We start from the raw sequence: 12,602 nt of genomic DNA, 5'->3' as shown, positions 1-12,602 counted from the left end.
CAAGGGCTCATCTTTTTAAAAGCCCAGACACTTGAAAGCTGGGTGTGGATGGCACATGCCTCCCTTTTCTGGCTCCTGGAACCTGGGGAATAAGCAGGAGGGATGCTGCACCCCCATTAGGTTTACAACGCAGACACTCACTCCTGGTCCTGATGAGTTAAGAGAACACAAGACCGTGGCCAGGACACCATGTTTTTCATTTAACCAAGTTGCGGTTTCGACTCTTAAGCAGTGTGGGGAGGCAGGCAGCCTTCCTCTGCTTGTTGGTTCCCAGGCGCAGAAGTAGGGCGGCAGGTTGACAAAAACCTCCACTGGGATGGGGGCAGCCCTTCGCTGGCTTGGCTGGGCTCTGGGCTCTGTGTGTATATGGGGGGCACAGCCCTCTCTGGCTGGCGTCCTGCAGACTCATTGTCCAAATGTAGAGTAGGAAGGAGCCAACAGACTAAAGCTGGCCCCTTTGGTCAAGCAGCTGAGGGTGGGGTCCAGTTTCATACTGTGTAGACTTAGACCCCACTTCCTCCTCTGCCCTTGCCAGGCTGCTTGCAGGTGGGCCTCAGGGCCGCAGGTGCAGCTTCAGTCTCATTGAGGACCCCAGAGGCCTCCATCACCTTTCCCTGACGGCCTGGCAGGTGGCAGCCACTCCCCGTGCTCTGAGGCGAACCTGAGGTGTGGCCTCTGTGTCCTACCTGGCGTTACTGGAAAGTGATCTGAAGACAGAGCCTCCAGTGCTGCTTGGGCCCCCAGGACGGGAGCCTCACCAGCACCCCTGGGAGGGAGGCAGGGCCCAGCCCCACTGCAAAGCAGACTCCCCAGATGTCGAAGTGGGTGTCCAAATTATATAGACCCGGGGTCCGGGGCGCTGCCCTCCTCCCAGGGAGGGCTCCCCTGCCTGCATGTGGCCATGCTTCCTCCCCAGGCCTGTCTCAGTGCCATGCGCTCTGTCTGTGACTCCTTGGCCAAAATACCGTTCAGGGGGCTGTGTTCTCAGCGCAAACCGCCCGGAGTGATACCCACCTTAAAGGGACATCTTAAGCAATAAGAAACTAGCAAGTGTGGAAAGCCCTGTTTGTTATTCAGCAAATGGTAGTTTCCTCTTTTCTTTTCCAGCTCATCCAGATCCTCCTTGCCACCTTCCTTGACCCTTCCCTGTCCTTCCTCTGCCCCCACCCACCCTATTCTCATGGGCCCCAGACACCTTTAACTTCTCCCAAGGATCCCCTATTCCTCACCAACCCTTTAGGCTCAGAAGCCCCTGCCCTCCTGGTGACAACTACAGGTAGAGGGGGCTGTACAGTGGGAGGGGGGAAACGGGAGGGAAGGGGCTCTGAGATCCCCAGTGACTGTGGGGGGCTCCTGAGGCCGGTGGTGTAGGCTTGGAGGGGCCTTGAGGCCCCGGTCTGACTTCCTGACGTTCAGCAGCAGGCAGGGCCCTGAGAGCTGGGGAGGGGGGGAGGGGGGTCTGCCCGCGGAGGCGGGTGCTGCCCGCGGGGTGCGTCCCCTCCTCCCCTCCTTTCCCCTCCGCCTCGTCCTCCTCCCTCCTGCCCCCCCCCGCTCCTCCCGGCCCCGCCCACCGCCGCCCGCCCCGCCCACCGCCGCCCGCCCCGCCCACAGCCGCCCCGCCCCGCCCCGCCCCGCGCCGCGCCGCAGCGCACGCCGGCGCTCCCTCGCTCCCTCCCTCCCTCCCTCCTTCCTTCCCTCGCTCCGCGGACGCAGAGCCTCCCGGCAAGTCTGCGGCAGAGCCTCTTGGCCGAGTTGGGGCCGGGCTCGCGTGGGGACTCAGGCGCGGAATTGTGCCAGCGCCGCGTCCTCGCCGCCCCTCACTTGGCCCTCGCGTGGGGCCCCAGGTCTCTCCGCTGCTCCGACCGCTCCGGGTGAGTCCGCGCCCCAGCTGTGGGGCACCCCTGCTCCCCCAAAGTTTCTCCTCCCGGGCGGGCTCTCAGCCTGAGCCGAGGGGCGCGAGGTGGGGTCCGCCTCCAGGCTGGGTGGTCGGGAAGTTGTGGCCGAGGGGAGTTTGGACGCGTCCAGACCGAAGGCTCCTTCTGGGGGCCCGGCTCCTTTGCGGGCTGGGGGCGGGAGGAGGGCGCAGACTCGCCAGGGTCCCGGGGATGAGCCGCAGAGCAGGGCGCTGACTCCCCGCGCCGCGCCGCTCCAGTCTCCTGGACGCCCCCGCCTGCCTGAGGTCCCCACCTCAACTTGGGGATCCCCTCCCCGCCGTCTTGGGAGGGCAGGCAGGGTCCACGAGCACCAGGAGGCAGAGACCCTGGATCCGGAGGGTGGGGACAGACGATGGGTCGAGAGGCGCTGGGACAGGGACTCGCGCGGCGGGGGGGTGGCGGCCCCTCGCCTCTCCACAAATCTCATGACTCAGCAGGACTAGGACGTCCCGCCCGCTCCAGTCGCCGCTCCTGGGCTGCACTCCCCCCCCCACCCGAGACTGCAGACAACCCACCCCCATTCTGGAGTCCTTCACTGACCTTTCCTTTTTGGGGTCTCCCTTCCCCTGTGCCTATTCCCCCTTCAGTGCACTGGGTTTTTAGCTAAAAACGCAGGTGATTTATCCTCCCAGCCCTTTGACCCAGCATCTTCCCCATTTCTATTCTCACATCCCTCAGGTGCCTCCAGGACACCCCCAGCCCCTGGTGTGTGTGTGTGTAGAGGGGCTGCCAAAGCCCCATCTCTCCCTCTGCAGCGTCCTCCCCTCCCCTGTGAAGGTACAGAAGTGAATGCATCCCCCTGCCAGCAGGAAGAAGTGAGGACAGGAGGTGCGGGCCCTGGCAGGGGCACTGCAGTGAGGGGAAAGGCTGCGGCTGGCTGCGTGGGGACACCCAGATGGGGTGGGCAGGTGGGCCCCAGAAAGAGAGGAAGGTGGGCTAGAAAGGGGGTCCGGCCTGGAGAGTGGATGGTGCCCTTCCCCCTCTCTTCCTCTGCTGCCCTGAGGGGGTCTCCCACGTGTCATAGATTGTCCTCAACCTGGGCATTTTATCAGAGGGTGAGCCCTTAGTCCTTCCAGCCACCTCCCCTGCTTAGGTTCCTGTCCAGCCTGAAAGCTGCTGGAAACATCTGTGGCCACCAGAGGACCCGAAAAGAAGAGCTAAGCCCAGTACCCTTAAGGCCGGCCAGAGGGCCCGCACACCGCGGGCAGGGCAGCCGTGATGCAGTGGGACGTGCCTGGCCTGGCCTGGGTCCTGGTGAGCAGTGGCCTGGAAGGACTGCAAGCTGCAGCCTGTGTCAGGGCCCTGGGGGTGAGTCAGCGTCAGGGGTCCAGGCCACCCCCAACCCTTCTCCACATGCCCCTGGGGAACCACCAGTGCTAGCTGAGCCCTCATCCCTGGGGTGCTGTCCCCCTGGCTCTCAGACGCATCTCTGACTTCATGCCTGGCTTTTTCTGGGGACCTCTTGAGCTTGATTCTCCCCTCATCCCCTCCCTGTGTTGCCCAAGGATGAGCTGGGGGGCTTCTGGAAAGCTGTGGGAGGGGGAGGCAGTGGCCTCACTACCGTCTCCAGGAGGAGGAGCCCAGAACACTCTGCTGAGTCAGCTTTGCTCAGCAATCCAGGAGTTCTTTCAGGCAAGTTTCCTTTTTGAGGGGGGATTTTGCAAACACAGTTCTCACTTTTTCAGCTTTGCGTCCTGACACCCACAGAGCAGGGCGCAGGGAAGAGAAGGCTGTTGGTGCTTGTAAACATTGCTCTTCACCCTCAGGAGAGCTGGCAGGTGCAACGGGGCTGTCCTGGGCTCTTCAGGGACCTGGGATGGGTGGGCTTTGAGGGGGCCTGGAAAAATCCTCTTCCGTGCCCTCTGCTGCCAGCCCCAGGCAAGCCCGAGCTGAGTGCAGTGGCCCTGTCCCTGGATTTCTGCTTTCTCTTCCGCACGAGCCTTTCAGCCTCTCGGAGAGTAGATATGGGGTGGCAGGTGGCAGATAAGGACGGAGCTGGGGCTCCATGGGCTGGAAGAATGGCCGTCACGCCCTCCCCAGACAGAAATGTCCTCGGGTTGCCCAAGGCTGTTTCGGAGTTTTGTGTTTGGGCTTTGCTGACCCAGGTTCTAGCTGAAGCTGGGTTTGCTTGTCTTGAAGTAGATGACGGGAGCTCCTTAAGGACTGGAATGGCAAACCAACGGGAACAGCAAGTGGGTGTTTGCTCTATGTGGCTAGTGGCTAAAACAGGGGCTGGGAGCTCTCCAGGCCTGGGTTCAAGTCTCTGGGCCACCGATTGCAAAGTGTGTGACTTGATAAATTCAGCACTGTTTGTTGGTGAACACCTGCTGTGTGCCAGGCACTGTTCTTTTCACTGGATACTGCAGTGAACACAACAAACCCCTGTGAGCCAGTCTGAGCAGAGTTTCTACGTTTGTTCACCTTCGTCTTTGAGTCTGTGTGCCGGGAGCTGTGCAGGGCAGTGGAGACTCAGTTGGGAACAAAACACTCCTGGTTCCTGCCCTCATGGCACTTACAGTCTAGAGAGTAACAGGGAATTAAACAGATAATTGCACACACAATTCATTGTAACTGTGACAAATGTCAGGAATGTAGAGAGGGTGCTTTGAGGGCAAAAATGGGGTAACCTGACCAGGTCAGGAGAGTTTCATCTACAACAGGTAAAGCACTCACCCCACAGGGTAGAGCGTGCTCAGTGATGACGGCAGTGTGGCCCATGGGACAGGCACACCTCACTTCTTAAGGTGAGTTCTCATTGCACCGGCGACAAGTCACAGAGGCTGGGATTTGGTCCTGACTCGTCCTGGACGGGAAGCCTGAGATGATTAACACAGTTTATTTGGAGAAAAGTCACGTCATAGGTATTTGTCCTAAGAGGCAAGATAGTGACTGTCACCTGGGTTCCTTCTGGTTCTGCCCCTCACTGTGACCTGGGTGAGTTCATCAAAGTCGGCTGTAGAATGCAGATACAGTTCAGATCTGTGACGTAGGCTGTTTTGGGTGAGATGGACTGAATTAAGCTCTGTAACATCTGGAGCAGTGCTGGAGAGCTGGGAGAGGCTCCAGGGGGCCTGCGGGCTCCTCACACCCCTCCGCTGCCCACAGGCCACCTTGTTTCTCAGGTTCCCCAGCTGGGGGCACTTTCCGTTCTGTTATTCTTAAAGACTCAAGGGGAGGGTCTGCTCTGACTCCCATGGTCGTTTCCCAGAGTCTCTTCCCGGTGACCTTTGGCCTTTCTCTATGTCTGACGAGCCGTATCTTGTCACAGCTTAATTTCTGGGAAGGGTTCGTTCCCGCAAGCCTCCATTTTCGTCCTTGGAACTGGGAGTTCAGGCCAGTGACGGAGTGAGAGCTAATGTGGCTCCAGGCCCAGGGGGACCTGACCCGTCGCTGTGAGTCTGGGTTGCCGGGAGCACCTGGCTGTCAGCTTCCCTGAAAGAGGCCTGAACTTCAGCGAGGGGTCTATAGTTACACAGCAGAAGGACGCCCCAACTCCATGGGGCAGAGACCATGAGAAAGCTCCCTCCCCAAGAGATTTCACACTAGGACAGAGCTCCTGTCTGCCTGGTTAGGAGGTCGTCAGCTGAATGCCAGGGTGGGGAGGCTGAATTCCAGGCCCCTTCCAGACCTTGCCGGTTAGGAATGGATGATGTGAGTTACTGGGACCATTATAATGGTCCTCAAAGCTCAGAGGGTTTGGTGCTACCAAGCAGCCCCCACCTGGAAGTCAGGGCAGAAAAAGAAGGGGAGTTACCCTGCACCCCTTGAACTGCTTTGTCTGGGCCTCAGGATTTCAGCTGTCACTGTGACATCACTCACCAGCAGGCAGAGGAGAAGGCAGAGCCAGAACGGCCTGGCATGCAAGGAGCGTGCTGACAGGTGCTGAGCAAGACAGAGGCCCCCAGCCTGCTCCTTGCCCAGCTCTTTCACACCCGCCCCCTTACTCCAGCATGAAGCTGTCACATCTGCTGCGGCCCTCAGGCCCTCAGCCCCACCGTGAGGTCTGCCACTGTCCCCATTTTACAACTGAGTCCCAGGCAAGTTATGTGAGTTGTTCAGAATCTCATACCATCCAGGCAGGAGCAGGTCTCAATTCAGGTGGCAGGTGCCTTGGGGGCATTGCAGGCCACTGCGGCCGATTGGTCAGAACTGCACCGCCTCCTGCCCCTTCTCACCAGCTGTGCCTACAGTGGAGCCGCAGGTCAGGGGTCCTTAGAGGAAGGTGCAGGCACCACAGTTGGTGTTCTTCAGGCAGAACTGGAACAGCAGGTGGCAGCTGGGAGTCAGAGGGCCAGACTCCAGTTAGAACTACCCCTTCCAGCCTGCGCCTTTGCAAAAGCTGCTGACACTGTCTGAGCTGCAGGGTAATTCTCTGTGATGAAATGCGACGTCCACAGAACACTTCCAGTTTAGGGCATATGACGTTTTACCCCGTTTACATATGAAAACAGTAGCTCTCAGAAGGTACATAGCAGTCACACTGCTATGGGTGGCAGAATCAGCATCTAGCTTCAGGTTTGCCTGCTCAGTGCTGCTCCCGCCAGGCTGCGCACTCTGGAGAGGGGAGCAGACAGGCCCACTGCCTGGGGACGGGACAAACGCCCACCACGCTGGCACCCACAGAGCTGTCTAGAACTGGTTGTGCTGCCCACACAGCTCTGGGGATGCACAGGGAACCAGAGCCCAGCCCATTCGGAGAGAAACATCACAGTGGAGGGCTTGCAGTGCCCCCCCCTTTGCCTAACGCTCCTTATTGAGCAGGCCCTTCCTGGGCTACCTGCTGTGACCCCCAAGGCAGAGGGAGTCCTTCCCTGTGCGCAGCCGCACTCCTCCCCCTGTAGACCCTTTCCTGCCTGCTGTCCTGTGAGTTTGGGGGTCAGTGCACACAGTCCTGCGGCTGCAGCAAGGCTGAGAGCTGGAGGCAGGATTAGGGGCCATGCCTGCCTGGACATGACAGGTGTGTTCCCAGACTGGCTGGAGTCAGAGACGGAGATATGACAAGAGAAAGCTGCTGTCATTGCACTGAGGACAGCACTAGGGTAATGGTGGAAAACTGAAGCAAGCAGGGTTTAGGTTAGATATCAGGCCGCACTTTCTTGCTTATTGCGCTGAGACTTCAGGAAGGTGATCATAGGGGTGAAGGAAGAGTGTCAAATCGGCGTTCCAGAAAAGTAGAGAAAGCTTTTCAGAGGGACATTGGCATGGAGACCAGGGTGGGTGGGTGACCTTACAAGGTCCCTCCCTCACATGAGCCCGTGGATCTTTCTCCTTGCGGTGCCACTGATGTCAGCGCTGTCTGGATGTCTGTGAGAGGAAGATGTCAGGTCCTCTTGGAAATGAGCTGTTGAGCATAAACTATCCCCAGTTCACATCTCTCGATGACATATGTGGCTAACTGCAATTGTCACACTCAATCAAATGCAGCCCAATTACACCTTTGATCTCTTGTCCTGCTGTAATATAAATATGGCTTCTGAGAAGTGTATTAGTTGCTGGCATTGTGATTGCTGTGGAGGCTGGGTTTGGGGGCTAGGGGAGGCCAGGGCGTTTCGTGTTTCAGATCCAGAAACAAGGGCTGGAGGTGGCTCTTCGAGGGCATGGGATGGGGCAGCCCATAAGGCTTCTTCCCAGGTCCCTGCGGCAGTCCTGTCTCTAGAAATGGGGGATGGATCAGATGCCCTCTCAGGGTCCTTTGTGTCCTTGGACTTTCTGTTGGTACCCGTGGTCACAGATTCTCTGTGCGCGTGCAGGTGGGGGGAGCATTATACCGGAGCGTGCGTCTGCCTGCAGGTTACAAAAGGTCTTTTGAAACCCTGTTCCCCATTCCTCTGAGAAAGATGCCCCACATCTTTAAAAAAGATTTATAGTGCAAGAAAGACAGGAGGGTTAACCTCTAGCATGAAGGACGCCTGGTAGACACAGGGGAACTTCTGAACAGTAGACGTGGTTAGACATTGTGACAGAAGAGCGAACAGGTGGTGAGACCTCCTCCAAAGGGAAGGAGAGCCTGGGGCAGGGTAGGAATGAGGAAAGGATAGATTGGCCACCAGGATTCCCTCCATCCAAGGAAATGTGGGTGTAGATGTGCTGGAGAGAGCTGACGGTGCAGTTTCGTAGTTGACTTGTGTTCAGTGAGTGTGTCACAGTGTCGGGGGAGAAGAGGAGGAGGAAGAGATAGTGCTGTGTGTAATAGGGCTCATTGGGGTGAAAAGCCCTCCTTTGTCAGTGTTATGATGTAATCTCTGGGATAAGGGGTGATATCGTGTGTGTGTGTGTGTGTGTGTGTGTGTGTGTGTGTGTGTGAACTCAGCAGCTTCAGATTTCTGTTATGAGAGTCAAACCTGCAGCAGAACAAACAGCTCCTTCGGCTGTGGCCCATCCACAGGTGCTGACTAACTGCCCTGCCAACAAGTTACATCATTCAGCCTCAATTGTGAAGGGAGGACCTTCAAAGGAGCCAAGGACCTTGTGAAGATCATGGCTTCTAGATTTGTTCAGCAGGACTCCAGTGTGGGGCTCAGGATAGATTTAGCTCCTTCTTGTCCACACGCTCCTGATGTCATTACAGATGTTTTCAAGGATTTCTCAAGGGTTATGTTAGTAGATACATAAATCTCCTCTGAGGTTACTTTGCCATCAACAGTGGAGGAATGGACAGTACATTTATTTTTTGAGACACCCCCGCACTTGACTCCAAGAACCCACAGAAGGATCACAGTCATGATTTTGGACTTTGGAGGGTACTCTTGAAAGATCCAACCTCCAGGCCCTTGGCGAGACCTTTCACACCCACCCCATGTCTTCTAAAGAGTGTTGTTATCCTCATATCCTCCAAATTTCTCTTGGCACTCCCTTCTGGTGATTTCCTTTTTAGAAACTTTCCCCTTGGAAACGTTGGAGTTAACTAGTGTCGGTTACGTTGTTTTCCTTGAAAGGACCTGTATGTGTCTCAGTGTGTTAGAATCAGGGCCATGCTTGGTTCGAGGTGATGAGAAGTGAGAGGTGGGGATGGTGCACTGTCCCCTTCGCCATATTCTTGGACATCTGCCTGTGTGTCCCCTTGGAATCCATCTCTGCCTCCTTTCCCTGAACCCGCCATAGCACCACTATGACGCTGGAGGTCCCAGCCGTGCTTAGAAACGCAAACCGTGCTGCTCAGGACCGGGGTTCAGCACCACGGAGAGCTCCGCGACGCTCCCCTCGGACCCGGAGGCCCACAGGCCCGCCCCTGACTTTCAGCACCACGGACAGCGGCCCAGCTCAGCGCTGAGTCCTGACTTTCCAATTTCGGAGACGCGGGCAGCGTGAGGGAAAACCAGTGTTGTGGGGAGTTGTTTACGCCCTTTACTAAGTGTGAGATGGTGGCCAAGCCACCTCGTCTCCCTGGGTCTCACACTTTACTGTGTAAAATGAGGCGGTGAACTCCAAGCGCACGTCCATGACTCTTACCCAGGAGGCCTTCAGGTCGCTTGACACACATGGCCTGGTTAGGGGACGGCCACTCTGGCCGCTAGGCAATAGGACTTCAGGACCTCGGGTCCTGGGTTCTGGCTGTGGTCTCCCAGGGTCAGTGACTTGCATCTCCCTCCAGTTGTTGAAATGTTGAGAGCAGGGACACATTCCAGATAGGTCACTTGCAGGAGGGCTGGGCTGCAGTGACAGCAGCCTGGCCTGATCTCACGGCAATGGGGCCAGGTGTGGGGGGAGGGTGGGCAGTGGCTGCAAGCTCCCCGAGTTCTGAGGGCTGGGGAGCCTGTGGGAGTGGAGCGAGGACAGGGTGCCAGACCGTGGCTGCCTCCTGTGCGACTGTAGTAGAGGCTTCTCAGACGCTTGGTTCATCTGAACAAGGTCGTTCTGCTTCCAGGCTCAGGAAAACCCGGGAGGGAGGCAGCTCTGCTCCCTTCTGAGTCCTTTCCCCAACCTCCCCCATCTCCATCTCTTTCTCGACCACCATATATCTCACTAAGCTGATAATGCAAGCCCTGCTTGTTTCTGCGATAGAGGGGGCAGTCAGCCTGGGGCAGAAGGTGACACTGTCACCCTTGGCTCATGAAAGGCAGCCCAGGCTCCACGTACTGGTGGCATCTCTTGGAACCCGCCAGAACACACCTACTACCAAAGGGGGACTGCAGGTGATATTCAGGTTACCCTCTTGTTTCCCCTTCAGGTGCTTCTCCTCATCAGCTCCCCTCAGAGACGCCAAGTGCCTGCCTGCTGTCCTTGGCCCCCAGTCCCCCCACTCCCCCAGGTCTGCTCGCCTCATGTCCTTTCCCAGCCCCGAGGACAGGTCGGGATGTCTTCTGCAGCCCCGGGCACAGATTCAAGCTGCCCTCTGCTGAACATGCCCCCCCAACAAAGGTTGGGTGGGTAATGGTGGGGTCCCAGGCATGGTGGGGCTGCTGGAGCACAGCTTTTAGGCAGTGCTTCCTGTGACAGCTACGCCACCAGTGGGCAAGCCTAGCCCTCAGGAGCAGATGGGGGCAGGGAGAGGTGGAGGCAGAGTCTTGCTTGGCAGGGAAGACTGTTGTGTTCATGTTTGGTAGTGTTCTTGTTGGGGGAGGGAGAACTGGGGGCTTAAACTTCTAGAACCAGGAGTCCCCATTGCTCAGGTCCAGTCCTCCCAAACACTGCCCGAGCAGGGAGGCGGTTCTGGGGAGCAAGGCCAGACTGGGGGAGCAAGCTGGGTTCCACAGTGTCACAGCAGTGAGCCCAAGACTTTGGTCTTAAAGAGAATTGACTGCATCTATCTCCAACTAGGCCCAGGGAACACAAGATCCATGGAGATGAATTGGGACCCACTCTTAGGAAGATGGTTTTAATAGACCAAGAACTTGGTGTGTTTGGGGTGTGAGCCTGGGGTTTCATTCAATTCCTGGAACTTGGAAGATGCTCAGGAGATACGTACTGAATGAGTGTTGACGGGTTAGAACTGTCTAGACAACCCGTGGTCTTCGTCAGGAGACCCCAACACCTTGTCCCGGTGTCAGCAGAAGCCCGGTCACCACTTACCTGTGTGGTCAGAGGGGGCCTGCAGCACTGACAGCTGGGTCTTGAGGCCTTTTCTCTTGAGATCTGAGAATCAATGATTGTGGGACCTCTTCTGAAGAAAGGTGACCTTCAGATGGGGCCAGAGCTGGGTGGGCAGTGGGCGTCTTTCTCAGGGACACGTAGCCCAGTACCTTTTGCCACATCTGCTGTATCAACCTGCCACCAATATGCTTGTTGTGTTGGTAAACACAGTGTGTCTGCTTCACGTTTCTTTGAAATCCTTCTTGTGAGGTTGCGGCATCGTAGTCTAGCTTAGCTGGAGCCTTGCTGGCCATCTGCTGGCCAGGCACCTGACTACCCTGGACACTTCTCAGGGGGAGGCGCTCAGGAGGACCCTAGGTGGGCAGGGGACGGAGAGATGGGTTACCCTTAGGGGGAGTGAAGGGGGAGTGGGCATGGGTCTCCGCTCCGCTGTTCCCAGGCTGGCCCTGGCCCTGATGGGGATGAATAATTGATGTGACTAATGGATCATCGCTCCTGGATAAAGTATTCAGCAGGGACCGTGGCAGATTTTGTAATCAGATGTTTCACGCTGCCCTCCTGGTAGGTGTGGGACTCCTGGGTTTCCCTGACTCTCAGAACCGTGGGAGCGGGCACTTCCCCAGAGAGAAGAGGGTTTTGTGCAGGGGGGCCTGTGCGGTAGCTTTCTCAGGGTGTACTTTGAGAGGGGAAGGGGTCCATAGTTCTTAATTCTGGGGACTGGACTTGCTTGCTTTGTGGGGTGTCTACACTGCCCGCCATTCAGAATGTTGGTGGACTCCCAGGAGGGGCTGCTGGGGGTAAACAAAGCTGCAGCACATAGTTTGGGGGTATCTGGGGGGGCACACATAGCGCTGATGGTGGACGGGGGACCCGCCTCTCCCAGGATGCTCCCTGCCCCCTGGGCACTTAGAACCACTGTAAAAGTGGTTGCAATGTAAAATATGATGCAATGAAGAAGGGTGCTCAGAGGACTTAAGTGGTCTGCCTAAGGTCACACAGCTAGTGAGTTGTGGAGCTGGCCCCTCCCACAGGGCTCTCGCATTGCTGTCTGCAGCCACAGTCTCATGGCCTCTTCTCTCCACCCACCTTCAGCTTGTCTCCTCCGCTTCCCCACTGACCCTGTGGGACTGATGTCATTGGGATCCCAGGATAGAATTACAGCTACAAGCAGCCGTGTGCTGAGAAGGCTGGCTGGTCTCCGATGGGGACGATGGGGGCTGGATAAGGGGAGTGAGTGTTTGTGTCTGTCCCTGGGTAGGCGTGTGTGTGTGTGTGTGTCCCGGTAGGAGTGTGTGTGTGTGTGTGTGTTTGTCTGTTTGTCCCCAGGTATGGGCGTATGTGCCTGCCCTATGTGTGAGTCGGCACATGGCCGTGCACAGGGTCTCATGCCTCATTCAGGTGTTGGCCAGTCTGCACTGGCTCTGCTGGTGCCACCGGCACTCGAGTGAGGGACAGAGCCCACGTTGGAGGCACAATGGTGGCTTCAGGCAGCAGGGTGGTGACGACACAGCTGTTGTTGGCAGAGGCTCTTCGCTTGCTCCCCCGGCCCCTTGAGCTCAGCCCCAGGCCCACCACACACGTCTGCAGGACCTACAGCTTGTTGGACAGACGGTGTGGGACGTGGGCTGGGCTGCAGTT

General features: G+C 57.5%; 1 protein-coding gene across 1 annotated transcript in view; it reads left to right on the top strand.

Moving 5' to 3' along the window:
• The first annotated feature begins 1,678 nt into the window (after positions 1–1,678).
• Positions 1,679–12,602, top strand: part of SYT2 (synaptotagmin 2) — a 57,344-nt gene continuing 46,420 nt past the window's right edge. Inside the window, exon 1 of the mRNA XM_019750835.3 lies at positions 1,679–1,871. The gene's annotated coding sequence lies outside the window, so the exon portion shown is untranslated. The remainder of the gene's footprint in view (positions 1,872–12,602) is intronic.

The sequence above is a fragment of the Rhinolophus sinicus genome, chromosome 6 (genome assembly GCF_057876585.1).
Source record: "Rhinolophus sinicus isolate RSI-liver-muscle chromosome 6, RSI-T2T, whole genome shotgun sequence".
Taxonomy (NCBI): Eukaryota; Metazoa; Chordata; class Mammalia; order Chiroptera; family Rhinolophidae; genus Rhinolophus; species Rhinolophus sinicus.
This window is presented reverse-complemented; position numbering and strand designations above follow the sequence as displayed.